Source organism: Pteronotus mesoamericanus, unplaced genomic scaffold (assembly GCF_021234165.1).
Source record: "Pteronotus mesoamericanus isolate MK-2021 breed Mesoamerican mustached bat unplaced genomic scaffold, CSHL_Meso_final contig_90, whole genome shotgun sequence".
Lineage (NCBI taxonomy): Eukaryota > Metazoa > Chordata > Mammalia > Chiroptera > Mormoopidae > Pteronotus > Pteronotus mesoamericanus.
Window position 1 is genome coordinate 34,432,113 of NW_026555277.1, and position 21,284 is coordinate 34,453,396.

The 21,284-nt window shown below is 37.1% G+C and overlaps 1 pseudogene; it reads left to right on the forward strand.

Moving 5' to 3' along the window:
- LOC129080673 (heterogeneous nuclear ribonucleoprotein A1-like) overlaps positions 1-20,541 on the forward strand; it is an 86,799-nt pseudogene extending 66,258 nt beyond the window's left edge.
- Positions 20,542-21,284: the final 743 nt, after the last annotated feature.

Consider the following 21,284-nt stretch of genomic DNA (forward strand, 5'->3'; position numbering starts at 1 on the left):
ATAATGCTACTAAAAAGAATTTTTTTGAAGAAGAAGAAGAAATCATTTTTTCTTGTTTTATTTTGTCACAGACATTATGATCCCTAGGTAAATATCCAAAAATGATGTACCCAGATCTTTACTGAGCAGAGATTATATACCCAGAGCACTGGTGGGCGTTGTGTAGGCTACAAAGCTGTGCCCACCTCAGAACTGTTTTCAATGAGCTTGTAGTCCATTTGAGATAGCAGGACAGTGGAGCATGGCTGTGGGTTTCTACAGTCAAACTGCCATATTTGAAGGCTAGTCTTTCCACCCTTTTGCAAGATATCTAATTGTAAGTGCCTCAGTTTCTTCATCTGTAACATGGTACATACTAGTTTTTTTTAACTCACGGGGTTGTTGTGAGAGTTAAATAAGACAATTCAATTAAAGTGTTTAGCAGTGGTTGGTACAGGATAAATTGTCAGTTGCTATTACTCTTTTACTATCATGGGAGACAATTTATAAATTAAATAATTCTACAATTAGAATAGGGTAAATGGCCAATGGAAAGTATAGGTGAATTATAGGTCAACTTCAGAAAATAGATTTTATTGCTACTAAGGAGAATTAGGAATTAGGACTAGATGAGGGTGGTTGCATTTGTGCTGGGCCTTGACAAGTAAATATGATTTAGATATGTGAGGATTAAAGAGGTATCCCAGGTACAGGGAAGAGTATAATTGAAAGCTCAGTGGAAGGAGAGTACAGGGCCACTAATGGAAATCAGTTCTTGACCCAATTTGGCTATAATACAGGGAAACAGAGAAAAAGAAGTTGAGAGATTAAGTTGGAAAGGCAAGCTGAGTCCATTACATGGGAATTCTTGACTGTGAATTCATTGAAAGAATCTGAAGTTTGGTTTGCAGACAAGGGGGAGTCATGAAGTATTTTGAGGAGTGATATGATGTGAATATGGTCATTGTTTAGGAAGATTAACCTAGTGTGCTTAATGATAAAGAGGATGGACTTGGAAGAGAACAGATAGCTGGAAGTTAATCAATTAGAAGAATTTTCAGTTGAGCCTGGGGACAGACAGTAAGTCCAGTAGAGGTGACTATATCCTCCTGTTTTTTTAATTTATTGATATATTTATTTAGCTTTATTCTCCCCTAATACATACAGACTACTTCAGCCACAAGAGGGGAAATACAGCCACTAAAGAGTCTATAGCTCAGCAACTTCAAAATTATGTTCCCAGGGAGGAGCTGTCTCAATCCTGAATTCTAGCTCCAAATTTATTAAGAGAGAGTCTATGGGTTCAACTTGGACCAGAAAAGGCTCTATTCAATGTACTCTGGAAAGTTCTGGATGCCTTAGAAGAGACTTTGGATTACATTTTATGGAGCAGGGTTTTTTAAATTTTTGTATGCCATGTACCTCTTTGTCAATCTATTGACACCTATGGATTCCTTCTCAGAATAATATATATTCTTTTAAAGATTTTATTTATTTATTTTTAGACACATGAGAAGGGAGGGAGGAAGACAGGAAGAGAAACATCAATGTGTGATTGCCTCTTGCACATCCCCTGCTGGGGACACAGCCTGCAACCCAGGCATGTACCCTGACTGGGAATTGAACCAGTGGCCTTTTGGTTCACAGGCCAGTACTCAATCTACTGTGCCACACCAGCCAAGGCTCAGAAAAATATTCTTAAATACTATAAAACAAGACTATTAGGATTTCAAAAAAGGCCTTTAGATTGAACCAAATTATTTTTAAATTGTGATATAATATGTGTTACTCTTTCATTAGTGCATTAAATGACAAGATTTAGTGGCAGACCTAACAAGTGACACAATTACGAAAGTGGTGATGACAATAAATACTATTTTGAGATACTTTGTAACTGTTAAGTGGTGTGAAAATATTTGTGGTTTCTATTAGTGACAAACTTAGAGGTGCTACCAACACTGCTGTCACATTTTACCTACCTTCATAAGTGAAGGATCCAATTTGCTAAAGTGCATTAGAGGTTGGTGAAAATAAAGATGTAGTTTTTGTTTTCATCCATGTTTAAAGACATGCAGAATTCTCTCCACTGCCAACGTACAGTAGAATGAGGAACTTTGCTACAGATGATGGGGACTGTCAAGATATTGTAATCAAGGGAGTAATGCCATCATAGAGACTGTGTATCAGAATAATAAAGAACACAAAATTTGACATGAGAAAAATGTGGGATTTTATCCCAGTTCCATAACTTTGCTATCTTTGTGGATTGATTGAACCAGTATCTCAACTGCTCAAAGGAATTTTTTTTATCTATTAAATAATTACTGTTGTAACTAATCTCCTAGAGTCCTTGTAAAAGTTAGATTTAAAATGAGATAATGCCCATGAAGGTTTGGCAGGAAAATTTGGGGGTAAAAATAATCATTGTGGGTATTGCTACTCTTTTTTACCTTATATATTCTTGAATATTGACATACTTTTATATATATTTGTAGGAAAAAAATCTTTGGTTATCTTCTTGGAAAGAGTGCTAGACTATTGCACATTAAACCTTTCTTGGAAGGAGATGGGGGAGAATGATATTTCCTTTTCCTGTTAGTTCGGAGTTACAGGGATAAATTCAATGACATCTTGGAAAGAGCGACTTCTCATATGCATGGCAGATGGGGCTGTCAAATTTCTTAAAATACCAACAGCATAACCAGGAAAGGCTCTATTTTAAGTTTGGGATGTAAGATCAATCTCTTGGGTATGGCAAGCTGTGCCTTCCAGACTCCTGAAACGATTTCTGCTAGCTAAAATAACACTCACGTCGCTAAAATTTAGTTGATTTTGTATCCAACACCTGGCTCTTGGTTGAATTGTTTATACTCATGGGTTTAATTTTAGATTTAAGTTTCATACTTTTCCTACTACTCTAGATATTCTTGATTTTCTAACTGCATTTAAAATGTTTATGATTTCCCAGCACGAGTTTTAGACCTTATTGTAAATATGCAAAAGGCTTTATAGCAGCCCATTAGTATGAACTTTCTGATTTGCTCTCTGCATTTTTTTGCCAGGACACAAATCTTTAGATGCTTTACCAGTTCCTTTTATATTCAACCACTGATTCACTGACAAAGTCAAGAAGGATATAGGCAATGAAGTAAAGTTGTGTTTATTTTATTTATTTGATGAGTGGGTTTGGGGCAGTTTTTGTTTTTATTCTATTTGCAAGAAGCTTAAATATATCATAACAAGGCTGGCTAGTCAGACTGCAAGGCCTCCTTGTTTTTCTATAAATTCCCTCTTAGTTTTTATCAAAGCCATTCCCTTTCTCAGGAATTTTAGCTTATTTTTCTTGCTGCTTGAAGTCTCAATGAATAACGGCAAACATGGCAAGTAGCATTTTGTACAGTACATCTGGGACTCTTTTACATTTGCACGTTCTTTCTTCCTGCTGCCCTTCTAGCCTAAGGTGACCTTCTCCTTCACTCTTTTGCTGTAGGCGTGTTTGTTTCTTCAGTTGTCTAAAAACGGCACCCAACTCACTTACTCTAGTGGGACTCCCAAATCAGAATATTGATTAGGCTTTTCTTCCTGTCAGCTGCCTCAGCTCTGTCTTGCTACCGTTATTGTCACAAATAGTGATGATTGCAGATAATGTAATTGTGTCCACCAGACTCTGAACTGTTTACAACCAGAGATCTTTCAGTCAATCAGTCAATTTTTAAAAAGTCATTTATCTATTGAGCACTTTTCTTGTAGCAGGTAATTTTAAGGCAGAGAGTATGTTATTGGTGAATAACAGGTCCTGTTCTCACAAAATTTAGAATCTAATGAACTTCCTTTCATTCCATACCCCCAACACTTTCCACCAAGACTGGCGTACAGGAGTAACCAGAACATGTTGACAAAATAAATAATAAAAAACTAAATTTATAGTTAATACACCTGTTAAACCACTAGATAGAATTCACCACTATTTAGTTGTAATGAAAAGAAATTATCCTGAGAATATTCTGGGCAAAGGACAAAGTGGAAGACAGGTAAAGTGTTTTATGAAACATATCTTCTTTTTCAGGCTAGACTAGATTTAATTTTGGAAAAGGCCACTGTATTAGCAATGAATTTAGAGGGAGCAATGCATCATTTCTTAAACTTTCCAATGCTGACCTAAGCAAAGGCTGCCTGCAGGTATTTTTGGTCCTCTGAAACATTCATTTCTAGCAATTATATTCTGATGGGTACTCATCAACATGCACTGACATCTTGTTATAATGGAGTGTATTTCCTCTGCCTGAATAGATGTCAGTGCTCCATTTATTTGATAGTCTTTTTTGTTCATGAAAAATCCAATCTTTAACAACTCTCCTCCATTTCATTATTGTTGAAATAACTTGTAAACAAATATAACACAGAATGGATAGTACTAATAGAGCATGTTGTAAGACCAAGAACAACTGATATGACTAGGAGATTGTATATTTCATTATTTAAGGCCAAAATGAGGAGCGGAGACATTTCTTAAGATATACATAGATAAAACAAGAGCAATGCAATTCATATTGCATGGCCCATACCCAAGTGGTTTGGAAGTCAAAAAGAAAGTGAAGTAGAGTGAGGAAGAGGACCATGGATAAGAAAACGAAGCTATTAAAACATAGACACAGGCATTCTGAATTAAATGGATTAAATGAGTAAGATGGTTTGCATTTCCCAAGGTCAGCTAGGGAAACTGATTAAGAAATCTGCTTTTATCAGCATGGGAAGTCACTGACTGTGAGGGACTAGAGGCAAATGCCTGATGTCCCTGACCTTAGTTTTCTCATCTACCTCATCAGGACAGAGAGGAAGCAGCTTTTAAGGTCCTTATTTATTTAAGAATCTGTGTTTCAGAGCACTCAAAGGCATTAAATACTTACTTTGGCTATAATGTGTTATCAGTAAGAAAACCCATATAAAAAAAAGTTCCTAAAACTTTTTTATTCTTTTTTACATATTCAGCTATTAACATATTTAGGTTTCAGATCTGTCCAGAGCTCTGTAGTATGGCATCTTTCTCTCAGTCAGCAGAGCCACTCTAAGTTTTATGGAAACTGAGAGTTTATTATAGAAATTAGGTATTAGACAAATGAAGGAGGAGGTAAGGAAGTGGAGACCTGAAAAAGTAAGTCAGTGGGTAGGAGTAATAGCTGCTCATCAGTCTATCTGGTACATGGTGCAAGTGGACAGGCCAGAGCCAAGGTGGACAGTGTAGGGGCACATTATAAGTATCTATAGAAGTTACTATGTCAGAGGAAGCTGTTGCTCCTACAGAGAAGTTACCCCTTTGTGGGTCTACAGCCATGTCTCTGGTGTTGGGCCTGTGTTATTGTTGATGTGGATCATTAGAAGAGACTTAGAACTTGGGAATAAAGGTTTAGGTAACACCAGGTAAGCTACCAAGACCTGCAGAGGTGATAGCAGAAGGTGAGGGAATTTAGAATGTAGAGGAAGGAGGTAATCACCAGTTGCAAGTTCAAGATCAACAGCAACAGCAGAGGATGTAGTTCATCCTATTAACCTATTTGTTTCCTTTTATGTGTGAAGTTGATCTGTGCAGAGTGAGGGGAGGACCATGGCAGCCATGGAATTCTGCTGTTCAGTATATTAAGAGAGAAGTTCCTGTGAGGAGGGTAGGAACCAATAGCTTCCAGGTATATTGCTATTGAAATATGCACACTGTTCACACCAAGACCATGATCCCTCTGTCCAGTGACTGAACACTGCAGGGGTGCTAGACTCTGGCCATTTATGCTCAGTGCAGGGCTCCTTTAATGTGCAATTGCTTCTCTGGGCTCCTTTGAGCTGGCTGAGACTTTCTCAGAATTATAGTGCAGCACCAGGCTCTTTCTACTGCATTATTCTCCTTTCTCTTTCCTTTTCCCTACCCAGTAGGAACTTCCTGCAACACTCAGACCTGAACAAATCTAACAGCATTCCCTGCCTATTCTGTTCCCTCTTGCCTAAATTTTGCATTGACTTTGCCCTAAGTAGCTTGTACTTTTAATTCTGTCAGGCTATTTGTTTCCTGCACTGACACAAGGCTCTACTTTTATTCTTCCCATCTTATAGGCTATCCTGATGAAATGGTATCTGTTTACTGAAGAAGCTGAAGTAGCAAAGAACAAGACAGTGTCATTGAATGGTAACTATGATCTAGTGCTGTTGATAGGTCTGATGTATTTAGCAGTTTTGCTCCACTAGCAGCTCAATAGTAGCTTTTTGGTTCCTAGTAAATTAGAATCAGATTGGGTGTCCAGACAGGATTTGCTTCTCCCTTCTCTCCTGACAACATATGCATTGACAACACCCTCACTTTTAAATTTGACAGTCACTCTGTCATAAGGAACTACATATATTCCTTATATTCTAACTTTTTTCTTCCACTTTCCTTCAGCTGACCCATTTTCGTGAATAGGCCCTTGCAAAATTCTATCATGCTTCCCTTTCTTCCAGGCAAACTCTGGTCACCAGAAACCACCCAAAGAATCTTTTGACGCTGACCCATAGTGATTCTTTTTAGCTAGGATTTCAGCATGAACTTAGACTGGGTTTAGCTAAGTCATGACATTTATCCAAAACATTATTGCAATTATAGATTACATACAATATTTGTAATCCCTTATAATTTAGGTGAATTGTAAATCACCTCTGCAAAGAGATATCCTTATTCTCCTAAACACAAAACAGTTATGTGACATTGTTTTAAATATTCTCATATTGACTAAGAACATGCACCAAGCCTGGATAATGATTTTAAAGGACAAAAAGAGCCTTATTTTTTTCTTAAATTTTTATCATTTCATGCATTGTTTTGACGTAACAACCCAGTATTTTAATAATTATCAGTAGATATTTGACTAAATAATTCAACTATTTGAGACTCTGAGTCTTCTTAATCCAATAGGTATAAGGATCTTGGAAAATAAACAATGCTCCCCTCAGACATCCTACCAAAGACATTTCAAAAGTGCCTTTGTCTATAAGCATAGCGCTCACTGGAAGTATAGGAAGTTAAAATTTCTTTCCCTTTGCTGGGAAAGCCCAGATTCAAATATAATGGTAACTGTAGTTCCAGAGAGATCAACACTGATTTTTATCAACCATAGTGCCCATCACCATGTCCCAGAATCCACCATTTATTCCGTAATTGACATTGAATGCCACAAAACTACTAAAATTAGTTGATAGTAACACATACTGGGAGAGTGAAAAAATCACTTATGTAAATGTGACTCTAACTCCTAACTTTCTGCTAGTGTTTGTAATGAGGAGAGGCAGCCAATTTAGCACCTTGTTTTTCTGAACATTGATTGAAAAGTTAAAAATTCTATCTTCCAGCTGTCTTGTTTAGACTATTCATGTCAAACAACTAATTTGCTGCTAGTTTTCTCCCCATTCTAACCCTTTCCTCACTTAATTGAATCTCATCTTCATGTAGATATGGTAACACTTAGGTGTTTTTTCAGAGTGAATCTATAAAAGCCTGTCTAGTACCAATTTAATTTCCTCTATCTGGGAACCACTCCAGTCAGTTTGTTTGACAGCAAAAACCCAATGAAGTATTGAGTAACTTCTAAAATATAGAATCAATTGGTAATTTCTGTGAAAAGATCAAACTAGTTGTGGATATTGGCATGCCTGGTGTTAGAGATTATAAACCCTGGTCATCCTGAGGTATAACCTAAATCACAGTGCCTGGAATATTTTAATAAGAAAGCCAGGGTTCAATAAATTTGTTTAAAATATGTTCAAAGACAACACTGAGTTTGTTTGTTGTTTTTTTTTTTTGTGATGGACAGAGCTGGCAGATATGGTCCAGTCACTGACTGAAATATTTCTTATTTATTTCGGGTATGTCTTAAATTTCTCATTCTACTCCTATTCATAAAATCTTGAATTTTTTTCTGACCCATACCTTTCACTGGTACTTTGGCAACTCCTCTAGCCATGGTCAGCTTCTCTTCCTAGGACTGGTTGTTGTGTATACCAGTGTCATTGTTATTATTATTTTAAAGCATGGGCCATGGGATACCTGCAGTGTCTCCTAGACTGATTAATAAAAGTACAAATATCAGTATCCTGCTATAGACTTATTAAATCATAATCTCTGTATGTAGGACCCTGGACTTTGCATGTAATCAAATTTTCACAATTTGTAAAACTTATAAAACAAAAAAATACTTTTTTTCTTTTTTTGGTATTTATATGATGTGATGGATTTTAACTAAACTTATTGTGGTAATCATTACATAATATATGCAAGTAAAATCATTATGTTGTATACCTTAAACTTATACAGTGCTGTATATGAATTATATCTCAATAAAACTATTTTAAAAACTTTTAGAGACACCACTAAAGTTTGAAAAACACCACTATAGCTTGCACACCTGGCACTGAGAGCTTAACCCTGAGATGTAATTATTTTAATAACAGCTTTATTGAGATACAATATTCACTTACCATAAAGTTTACCCTTATAAAGAGTACAATTCAGTGGTCTAATTATATTCAAGATGTGATATTGAGTTTTTAAAAAATAATTAATTATACTGGAGACTTCTGCTATACTACCTTAATGTATAGTATAGACCCATTTAAATTTAATAAATGAGTTTGCCGTATCCCTGAACATGTAGACTGCTGATTACCCATCTTGAAGTCCAAGTCTACTGCTGAGAGTATTCCCTTGGGTTCATGATCACATATTCTTTTCGCCAAATGAGCTTCCTTCTGAAGAACTAGCAAGTCTTAGAGTCAACCCCACTGAAAATATTTCACATGAGATTGTTTAGAGACACCCTTGTCTAGAAAAGCAGGCGAGTGAGTGAAATACTGCACCATTAGCTTGGGTGGAAAGTATACGGCCATATTCATAAAATGAAGAACTAAAGGTTACATTGGGTTTGGTAAATAAATAAATAAATAAATATGGGAAGACAATGAAATAATATGAATGAATATGTTATGGGTGTTTGTGTAAAATTATCTTGACAAGGGTGAACCACATGGGTCAGAGAGAAGTAAGCCTAAAATCAAAAGCAAAAGGAAGGATATTTAACCAAACTAGGAGCTAGATGATGAGGGCCTGGGTTTGAATATGATCAGTTGGAAAGGAGAGGAAATACTGCTAAGATGTATTGAATAAGTGAAGCTGAAAAGATTAAACTACACAATATTATGGCTTGTTGGCTGGATCATGGTGGTGCTGCTGAGAATGACAACAAAGTTGATGGTAGAGCTGATAGAGATGAATGAAAACTCTAAAACCTGTACCTCACAGCTGAGCACAAGTTGATTAGTGTCATTTCTCAACTACAAAATGTGGTTTTGCTAGGATGGAGACCTAGAAGAGGGTGACTACTGGATGTCTGGGAAAGCTACATAATGTTATGTTGTTTGGGCAAATAATATCATTTCTAGAAAGTGAGATGAATGGTGCTAGTGTGCATCTGTCCAATGAGTCGTGTTAGACATTTATCCAATATTTTATACAGGGCATACTCTCTCCAAAGAACTCAGTTTCACCTTCTTTAACCACATTTTGCCCTAATACCTTTCTTTGTAAATCCTCTTTTCAGTAATGGAAAGGAGATATTTATAATATACTTGAAATATATTTCCATATTAATTGGGAAACTCAGTTATGAATACCCCAAAACACTTTTTGAGTGATACATGTAACATCTAGGCCAAAGTATTTAAGAAGACTGTGTCACCTCCAGCTGTCTCTTTCCCTTTGGTGGTAACTGTGCAGGCTCTGAGTTAAATGAGCCTCAGTCCTTGAGTCACTTCATGGAGAACTTCCCTTGAGAGTTGTCTGATCCAAATCAGACTTTGTGTGAGTGAGAAGTAAATCTTTGTTCTGTTAAACCCCTGTGTTTACTTGTTTCTATAGTCTTGCTTCTATGTTCTGCCTGATAGAATAAGTCAATGTGGCTTGTATTAAATAAATAAATAAATAAATAAATAAATAAATAAATAACAAAACAAAAAGCCATAGTCTAAATTTCTAGGGGTAACTGCCTTTAGGAAGAGTAGGACTTAAGTGATTCCTCATCTTTGTTTTATGTTTCTCTCTGTTGACTTTATTTCTAAATAAGGTCTTACCTTAAAGTATCTCTGGCTCCTTATATGTATAGTTTAGCAGGCTAATAAAAAAGAGCTTTTTAATTTGCAATATTTTCCCCTCTCTGAAACAAAAGAACAAACACACATGTACCTGGAATTTAATACCATTGCATTGGTTGGGATTCCATAATTATTTCTCTGTCCACAAATATAAATCATGACCAGAGATTTATTGTGTTGTGATTGACCTGCCCAGAATCCAAGAGGTATGATTAATTCCACCCAAATCATACAGATTAACAATGAGTGACAAGTGGTTCCACAAAATGAAATAGAATTGCTATTACTAAAAGAGGATGAATTGATGCTGGGAAGCCAAAAAAAAAAAAAAGAAGTCAACATTAATTTACATATTTTCAGTATAGACGTTATATTTTAATAACTAACTCTAGGCAACATTGCACATATATGCCCTATGGAGTGTCTCTTTAGTTAATGTTTACTGATGAAATGTTGTCTTTTCATGTTTAGTATTCAGTCTTCATCGAGCTTACAACACTCTCATTTGCAACATTTTCCAGCCTAGCTTTGCATCGGAAAATTTATATTTTTGTCCCTAGAGTTCAATAAAACATTTCAAACAAAATTATGTCTAGGAAATGCCTTGAGTTATATTGCAAAAACAATTAAAAGAATGTAAAAATCATGATAAATATTTTGAAAAGTATAAAGCACAATGAGTATCAACAAAGAGGGCATGTAGGGTGGGTGTGTCTGGTGCTAAGAAAAGCATCACAGTATCACACTCATGGTGGGCCATTCTCTGCCACTGAGCACTGGTCCTGAAGGTCTTTCATATTGTTAAGTTTTGACCAAAAATTAATTGTCATGTGATCCCCAAACACAAGGAAGTATTCATGACAATTTTGGAGAGGTAAACACAAATGAGAAAGTGATTGCAAAGAAATTGAAATGTTACTGCATACAATGTAATTAAAAAATTATCTTATTTGATAATCTCAGACCTACAGCTTGAGTATCTTATATTCTAACATGACAATTTGTTAATTTCCTAGAGGCATTTGTGTGTGTCTGTGTGTTGTAGTCATATTTAGAAATATGTTGAGAGTTTTGGATTGAAGCATTATATACTTTTTCTGATATAAAATAATGGGAAGACTTTTGGGGTGTTGTTCAGCTATTTTACCCCCATAGTGCACTTGAGTTTCAGAGGTGAATTAATATCCATAAGTAGGAGATCTCTCTTTCTAAGCTGTTACCTTGGCCCCCTGCTTGGCTCTGTGTTAGTCTTTCCCATCTAAAGTCACCTCCTCTGCTGTTCTTAATTTTCCAGGGCAATGGGTAACTAGACTCTTATTCCGTGGGAGGTGCAATATAAGAGTGAGGGCCAAAAGTTAGAAGTGACATTAAGTACTAGCATCTATTAGGCCTACTCTTAGGCTATAGAGCAGCATCATAAACTAACCCTGAGGCTCTCATGGATTCTGAAAACATTTCTTAGACAGTGTACTTGATGAAATTTCACTCCTATATTTTACTTATACACAATTTATGGATTATACATTTAATTTATGACATAACACAAGGCACATTCAAAATAATGAGTCTGATTAATGATCAGTCCAATTTGTGAATGACATATAAAGTGATGGCAACAAATTATAAAGCATTGAGCATCTAAGATGATTGTTTTTCCCATTTTTAGGTGAACATCAGGTGTGCCTTCTGGTTTGTTCATTTATTCATTAATTTAACAAATATCTATTGACTTTCTGCTGTTTACAGAGCTTAACCTGATCAAAATATTTTCATTTGAAAGAATGAATCTTAGGTCTTTGATAGGTATTATCTTCAGTGGTCAATTTAGAGCAAAGGTTTAAAGGGATGGAAAGGAATTCATTCACATCTTTAGGAATAGAATTCTGGAAATGAGGAAACACTCAGGTAAACAACATGGAAAGGATGAATAAAACAGGCTATTTAAATACTTGAAATGGCTTTCAATAATTGCCTTCACTGAATAATTATTGTGGGTCAGATGTTGTGTTAGCCCTTTACATGCAATGCATATTCTAATCTTTCTAACCACCACTGTGAGATAGTGACTATTACTATACATATGCTATAAATAAGGAGAGGGTTAGGGAGGTGAAACAATTCATCCATGAGTACTTAATTAAGACAGAGGAACTAGAATGTATAACCAGTTCTGCCTTGAAACATGGTTAGAATTTGCATAGGTGTGTAAGCACAAAACCTGTGTCACAAGCAAAGGCATGGAGAATGCACATGTGAAGCCAGTCTAAAAACTCGTTATTAGACCAATTTGACTGGCATGAAAAATTTGCATAGGGAAGGTATCACCATTCACATGCTACTTAAAGATAATGTACATTTTGGTTATTTACTGCTGTTTAACAAATAATCCCAAAACTTGGTGGCTTCGAATGATAGAAAGCATTTGTTATTACTCAAAATTTTGTACATAGACTGGGCTCTATAGAGTTGTTCCTCTGCTCCATATGGTATCAACAGCAGCTGTGGTAGGGCCAGAGGCTTGAGTCAGTTAAAATGTGAGATACCTTACTCAGGTAATGTAGAGGCATTTCCTGGAGAGACTGGCAGTCACTGGGCAGTCAACGAAAGGGGAAGCACCAGTGCTCACAGTGGCCTGTTGAGTGGTCAGTTGAGTGTGGGTGAGGGCAATGGTGTTATTGATAAAAGTAGTGGACACATGGACTTGTGGGAAGTAATTTCATAGCTTGGAATTAGAGCAAAAGTCAATGGCTTGAACATAGGAATGCATATATTCTTTAAAATTGGCATTTTGTAATTCTTAGGATATATTTCCAGAAGTGGGCTCACTGGGTCAAAAGACAGATCCATTTTTAATTTTTTGAGGTAACGTGATACTGTTTGCATTCCCACCAACAGTGCACTAAGGTTCCCTTTTCTCCACATCCTCACCAGCACTGTTGTTTGTTGATTTACTGATGGCAGCCAGCCTAGCAGGTGTGAGGTGATATCTCATCATGGTTTAATTTGTATCTCTCTGATGATTAGTGATGCTGGGCATTTTTATATGTTTTATTGGCCATCTGTATGTTCATAGCAGCATTATTTACAGTAGACAAGATCTGGAAACAGCCCAAGTGCACATCAGTAGAGGAGTGGATAAAAAATACTGTGGTACATTTACATAATGAAATACTATTTAGCTGTAAAAAAGAAGTATTACAACAGCATAGCTGGACTTGGAGATTTTTATGCTAAGTGAAATAAGCCAGTCAGAGAAAGACAATTACCATATGATTTCACTTATATGTGGAATCTAATGAAAAAAAACCAAACAAACAAAATAGCCACAGAGGCATAGATACATGGAAGAGTCTGAGAGCTGTCAGAGGGGAATGAAGAGGAGTACTAGATGAAAGGAGGTAAAGGGATTAGACAAAAAACATATATGCATGACCCTTAGACGCAAATTTAACAGTGTGGTGATAGCGTGAGGGAAGGGGGGTCTGGGAGCAGGGAAACAAAGTTGGAGGAAATGGTGATATCTGCAATAGTGTCAACAATACAAATAAAATAAAAGGAAAGGAAAAGAAAAGAAGCCAGTGGCTTGAAAAGTCTATATCATGTGTCTAATTAATTGGGTTTATATTGCATAATCAATAGAACACAGCTAAAAAACACAGCGAGGAGTGAGGGTAAGACTGGTAAATCCTAATAGCTCAGGATCTATATCAGTAAATTCTAGGTGTGTGTGTGTCTCAGTGTGAGTCCTCCAAGAAGCAGATGCCAAGATGGGATTACACTGCAGGGCATTTATTGGGGGGAAATCTCGGTGAAGGATGAAAAGGGAGGGGAAGCCAGGGGAGCAAGGGGAGCCTTCACACTACAATGCCCATGTGACACATGAGAATAAGAGGGCAAGGAAGGACAGGGCACGAAGAGTCTCAGGCTGGAGGCAGTTCTAACAAAATTCTGGCTAAATTGAGCTCAGGAGTCATTGAGCCAAAGGCACTTGTTAAAATAATATAGGAGGGACCTACATTACTATTCCCATTATGCTCAGCCATTGACTAGGCACAGCCCACAGGAAGTAGGGCTGTGACATGAATGTGGGCATAAATCCAGAAGGGCAGCTGCTAGGGCTGTCAATCAGTTATACTCTCCACAGCAGGAGATCTGAGCTGCATGCTTTCACAGCTGCTATAGAACCCAATGGACCCTACTATGCCTCCTTTAAGACATCTTGGGTTGAATAATAGAGAACACACCCTTTTGTGATAAAGCTTCTGGGTAGCAGATTTTTCTAAGCTCTGGAGGAAGATAAGATAATGATAAATGCTACATTTTGAATTAGTCCCAAGTTAGGAGATTTACGTGCACTATTCATTTACATGTATAAGAAAGCAATGAAGTAGACATTGCCATTTTAATATTTATTGTATAGATGAGAAAATAGACTTACCGGGACTATCATTCTTACTCCAGGTTGCATCTGTTATAAATGGCATAATTCTTAAACACTTTTATAAACAAAGCCTTTTTAACATCAATAGATCCCAGTTCCACCTAGGAATTATGAATCTCACTTAGAATTTTTCACAGCAGAATTTGACTATTGAGGGTTATGAGACCTTCACAATGTCATGACCTTCACTATAGTCCAAGAAAATCATTATTTTGTATTGTCGTTCTCCAATGATTTCTCTGTTAGCTTTTATAAAGAGATACTTCATTCTAGAATCATTTTATTCTAGTCACTCTTCCAGCTAAGATATACCTTCTGATGTTTTCCTCACTATATGTAGGTAGTATGCACATGAGACTTTTGATAAGATGCCTATGGTATATAAGAGGAAGGGAAAGAGAATTAAGGCAACTAGGCTTACAATGCTTTAATGTAGCCTGGGTATCATTTCCTAAAATTTCTTGAAGTAGCTCAAAGTTTTAATGACTACTAGATTTTACATTCCTTGAGGGCTAACACTATGTGTTATTCAGAGTAACACCCAAAAAAGACCCTTGTCTAAAATATATGCTCAATCGGTATGTTCTTGACAAAAAAAAAAAAAGACAAAATTAAGAACTCTTTTTCCTATGTTCTTTAATAAAAATAGCTAACATTTATTGATTATTTGTCCTGCACCAGGTGCTTTTCTAAGCATTTAATATGATGTTTTAACTCATTTAATCCTTACCAAATTCTATGAATTTAATGATTATTCTAATTTTGTGGATGTATAAACTGAGATACAGAGAAAGCAGTTAATTTGCCTTAAGTCATAAAGTTAGAAAGAGCCAGAACCAGCATTTGAAGACAGGTGGTCTGAATCCTGAGTCCATTTGCTGCATAACAGAGCCTCTCTGCTTAGTTATGACTAATAACTTAGTAAGGAAGTAGTACACTATATGTAATAAATAGTGATCAATGAATTATTCAGTAGTTCTGGTGCAATAACTAACAATGAGGTGAGTTTGCTGGAATTGCTTTTACTCCCCTGTTGGGATGGTCATACAGGGATTTCAGTTTAAAAAAAAAACAACTTTGTTTTTTCTTTCTTTATTCACAGAGAATGTAGAAGAATGAACAAAGAGAAGGAACAAATATATTCATTCTGACCCAGATTTTTCCAGGCTGATGGTTATAAGCTAATAGAGAGGGACCCCAAAAATGGAATTATCTTCTGGAGGGTGGACCCCTTAAAAAACAGGCTTCTCCCACTAGGTGAGTGTTCCAGAAACCCATCTGTGTCAGTGTACCAACTGGCATTGTTGTGAGAGGCTGTGTCTGGCTTGAGTGAATTTTTCTCAAGGCTCTTTCAACACATTTGCCCATTTCAGGGTGTGTGACTTACGAGCACACGTGCCCACAATGCTTTGAGAGTTTAGCAGTTTTTGACCAAAAATGGCATGACCCCTGTGCCCCACCCTACCTAGTCACCCAATCTTGCCCCAGTGACTTTTTATTGTTACCCTGATTGAAAAAAGTCCTCAAAAGGAAACATTTTGCTGATGTGGGAGAGGTGAAACAGACAACAGCAAAAACACTAAAAGGCATCGAAATCAAGTTCAAAAACTGTTTTGAGCTGTGGAAAAAATGTCTCAGTAGGTGTATGGCAGCAAATAGAGAGTACTTTGAAGGTGACTGAAGTTAAAACATGTATGAATAAATACACAACTTTTTATAAATAAATTCTGGTTTGGGGGGTCTCCCTTCATATCCTGCTGGCTTCGTTGGAGCAAGAGTAAAATTGCAACTTCCTCCTTCAGGCTCCCACCATTACCTGAGACCAAAGGAGAAGTCAGGCAAGAGGGTGGGGGAAGCAGAACTTTCATTTGTGAATGAAACATATTTAGTGTCTAAGTTATGAGAGGACATTTCTGATCACTTGGAGGAATGAAGCTCAGTGCACACATTGTAATGAGCAGGGGCTGATTATGCACCTACTTCTGTAAATTAAGTTTTATTGGAGCCCTGCCAAGCTCATTCATTTATCTATTGTCTATGGATGCTTTTGTTTTACACCAGTGGAGCTGACTGGTTTCCACAGCAACATCATGGCTCATAAAACCTAAAATAATTACTATGTAGTACTAACAAAAGAGTTTGTTGACCCCCGGTACTGAGCATTATGGAAGCTAATTCCATGGCTCTGGAGGAAGATTGTCAGTGTTGAGATCCTGGCTCTGTCACCCACTCGCTGTGGGACGTCAGACATGGTGCTCAAACTTTCAGCATCACAGTTTCCCCTTTCTTAATGTATGATTATAACATTTACCTCTTAATATATCTCCAAATTAAGTGTTTTAGTACATGTTAATTGGTTAATATGATGGGTGATGCACAGTGAATACTGAGTAAATGTAAGCTATAATCATTTTTTTGTATCATTATTTTTACTTTACCATCAGTAAAACTTAAATTCTTCCTTTGCTTAGCCAAATCCATGATCCTTAGATTTAAGGGGGGAAAAAAACATAGAAGCAGCTCTCTTCTGAGTTAGACTTTGTATGAGAGGCAAATAATATTTACTCAACAGAATGTAAACTACCAATTCATGTCTGCCTGGGCTGTTGCCTATCTCTCTACTCACAGGAAGAAATCAAAACATAAATTTTCCAACCAACATAAGTTGTTTTTTCAGTGTGTTTGTAAGCTTCTTATAATTAGTCACTTCCTTGAAGTAATAAATTGATTGATCAGTTAATCATAAGTGTAGTAGTTTTTATGATCTCCTCTTCTATAGAGAAGAATGACATATGTATATATGTTTATTGATAGGGTAGGAAATACAAGGCACAAGGAGAGCTCTGAGGGATATTTACCAGCAAGTGGAGGAGAATTTAGCCCCTGTGGTCCTTTAGGGGGTCAAAGAGCAAGCCGCAGATACAGAGGTTCTGCTGAGCTGTCTGTGCCTTTCAGCAAAGCTGGTAATGGAATAATGATAGTTCCTGACGTAAACCAGAAGGTGTTCTATTTTTAGTCAAGAGGAGTTATGCACTAGAGATAATGCAAACACATTCTTATCATAGAGGATGCTGAAAAATGCCCACAGTTTCCTAACACCCTGTTGCCATAGGTAACACGACAGTCTCCCAGAGAGGAGCCATACAGAAAGTCCTAATAATACTACCATTTATCAAGCATTTACTATGTACCTGGAACTGTGCAAAGCATATTATCCCAGTGAATGCAAAAACAATCCAATGAGGAAGTGCTCATATTGTTTCCATTTTACAGATGAAACTGCTACTTCCGGAGTTAAATAAGTTTTCAGGTGTGAAAGGCAGAGCCATTTTCAAATCCATTTCTGGTTGACTCCAAATTCCAAGCTCAATTAGAAAAGGAAAATAAGATATAATTAGTTTAAACTCTCAGCTCTCAAATCAAATTAGAGAAACGATTCCCTAGCCTTTCATTATTTTTAAGGCATATTGCCCTTTCTTCCATGGATTGGAAATGAATGAAGCAGTCAATTTAGAATATGATAATAGTACTTCATGTCAGGGAAGAATTCAGCTAATGAGAGACCAGAATCTGAGGTCAGACCTATGGATGGTGGAAGGAGCCAGGACATCATATTCCAAGGAAATAGGAACAGACAACAGGATCAAGCCAGCATTTGCCTCCAAGGAGGTCTGGTGGGTAGATCACAGTGGTGGGTGTCCCAAGAACAAGCACCATTTGGGTTCTGGGAAGGTGGCTATAGTGGGGTCAAGCAGCCTTTCAAAGAAAGTCAACACTAAGCTGGGTGTGTTTGGGCCAGGTGTCCTATTTGAGGATTCTGATAAAAGATTTACAGGTCCTTATACAAGGGGACTGGAGTCATGGAAATTTTTTAGGACAAAATATTAACTAAAGTCTCAGTTTTCAAAACTGAGGCCCAATTACTCAGATTATAACAAGAAATAAGAAACAGACCAGCAGGAATTTCAAAACAAAATCTGTCAACAATTTTGTGTTGACTACCTACCATGTGCCAGGAACTGAGTCCAGAATATTAAGCTACATTTCTATAATTTTCCTTGACTACAGCTATGCAGGGCTGGTTGTGGAATTGGGAAGGAAAATCAGTGAACTTAGTGACAGTGAGGGCAAATGAATAATGTGTTTGTACCTGGTAGTTTTAGACAGTGTATGGGTTTGGCTCCATTTACATGGGATATATAGACTAAAGCAGTGACTGATAAGACATGGTAGTATTCAAACCTTAGAATGCTGTATATTTCCCTTATTCATAATTTATTCTTTCATCACTCATTTCTTTCAGAAAAATTACTGATTCCCTATATGTACGAGACACTATGTCAAGGGCTGGGGATACAAGTTCAAAGTGGATTTTTGTTTCCTTTCCCAGGGCAGCCTAAAGTATAAGGTAGAGATTCTCAGATGTTGGTACACAAAAGGATGACCTGGGGCATGAGTTAAAATTTCACACGTACACACCCATGCTGATATGCAGATTAGGTAGGTCAGAGTAAATAGACTATGAATAAACATTTTTCATCAAGCACCACAGAACATGCTGATCAATTTAATTTGAAGCCAGTATCTGGAGAACACTGATTTAGATAAATATGAGAATCTCTGATGCAACTTTTTTCTGTGTGAACATCAGATTTCAGGGCAAAAGAGGGAAAATCTAATATTTTAAATTGCATTGAGATAACATATCTTACTTAGGTAGAAAGCAAATTATTCATTCCTGTGTTAAACAAGCATACATACTCACTTGCCTGAATTCTGTTTAGGAAGTTGAACACCATATCTTTTAAAACATTTCCGACACTGATATCTGTGCTTCTGTGACATCAAAGTTTAACTCACCCCAAACTTTATACTTTAGTAAAGAAATAATAATTCTGCCTTTCTGCCAGGGGATGCCGCTGAGTAAACAGTGTTGAAGTCTCCCTTCCTGTAGTCATCTTGTCTAAGAGTCTTCCAGAGACTGGGAACAGCTGCAGGAGCCCTTTATTAGAGATTCAAGATTTGAAACAACAGATGAGAGTCTGAGGAGCCATTTGGAGCAATGGGGAACACTCACAGGCTGTATGGTGATGAGAAATCCAAACACCAAGCGCCCCAGAGGCTTGTGCATGACTTGGGTTTGTCACGTATACCACTGAGGAGGAGGTGGATGGGAGGCCTTACAAGGTGGGTGGAAAAGTTGTGGAACCAAAGAGAGTGGTCTCAAGAGAAGATTCTCAAAGACCTGGTGGTGCTCACTTCACTGTGAAAAAGGACTTTGTCCTTGGTATTAAAGACACTGAAGAACATTGCCTAAGAGATTATTTTGAACAGTATGGGAAAATAGAAGTTGTTGGAATCTTGACTGACTGAGGCAAAAAAAAGAGGCTTTGCTTTGGTGACCTTTGATGACCATGACTCTCTAGACAAGGTCATCATTCAGAAATACTGTGCCATGACTGCCACAACTATGAAGTAAGGAAAGCCCTATTTAAGCAAGAGATGGCTAGTGCTTCATCCAGCCAAAGAGGTCAAAGTGGTTCTGGAAACTTCGGAGGTGGTTGTGGAGATGGTTTTGGTGGGAATGACAACTTTGGTTGAGGAGGAAACTTCAGTGGTTGAGGTGGCTTTGGTGGTGGCCATGAGGGTGGTGGATACGGTGGTGAATGGGGATAGCTACAGCGGACTTGGTAATGATGGAAGCGATTTTGGTGGTGGCAGAAGATACAATGGTTTTGGCAATTACAGTGATCAATCTTCAAATTTTGGGCCCATGAAAAGAGGAAACTTTGGAGGCAGAAGCTCTGGTCCTCGCTGTGGGTAGAGGCCAATACTTTGCCAAACCACAAAACCAAGGTGGTTGTGATGGTTCCAGCAGCAGCAGTAGCTACGTCAGCGGCAGCAGTTTTAATTACTGCCAGGAAACAAAGCTTAGCCAGAGAGGCGAGCCAGAGAAGTGACGGGGAAGCCACAGGTTACAACACATTTGTGAACTCAGGGGTGGCAAGACCTAACTGCTACAAAGACTATTTTAGACAGTTCATGTGAATAGGCAAAAAACTTGAGGACTGTATTTGTGAGTAATTGTATAACAAGTTATTTTAGTTTCTGTTCTGTGGAAAGCATAAAGCATCCCAACAAAAGGCTTTAATGTAGATATTTTTTGCACCCATGTTATTGATTGGTAAATCTAATAGTCTGACCATGATACCTAATAAATGTGTCCTTTAAAAAAAATTTTTCTGTGTAAATTTGGTCTACTCTGAAGCCATTTTGGTAAATTACCCCAACAGTGTGAAGTTGGAATTCCTTCAGGGTGATGCCAGATTCCATGTGAAATTTATTTACAGTATACTTGGGCACACAAGCCATTGCCTTCAGAAACCTGGGTGTAGTGGAATTAATGTTACTGTGCTGTGACCTGGAATTCACCATTAAAAGGGTGACTCAAGCAGAGTCATAGAATTGATTTGGTTATTAATGATTATTGACATACCCTATGCAAATACCTAAATTGAATTATGGTACCAAATAAAATTATAAATGGGGATGATGCTTGTGAATTTTCCATTATCATGTGTAATCAATAAACAATTTAATATCCTCTTTAAAAAACCCCAAAAAGAAATAATTCTTTTTTTTTTTTTTCATTTCAGTGAATACTTCCGGTTTGGTTGATACTTTGTGTTAATGTTGTTCTTTT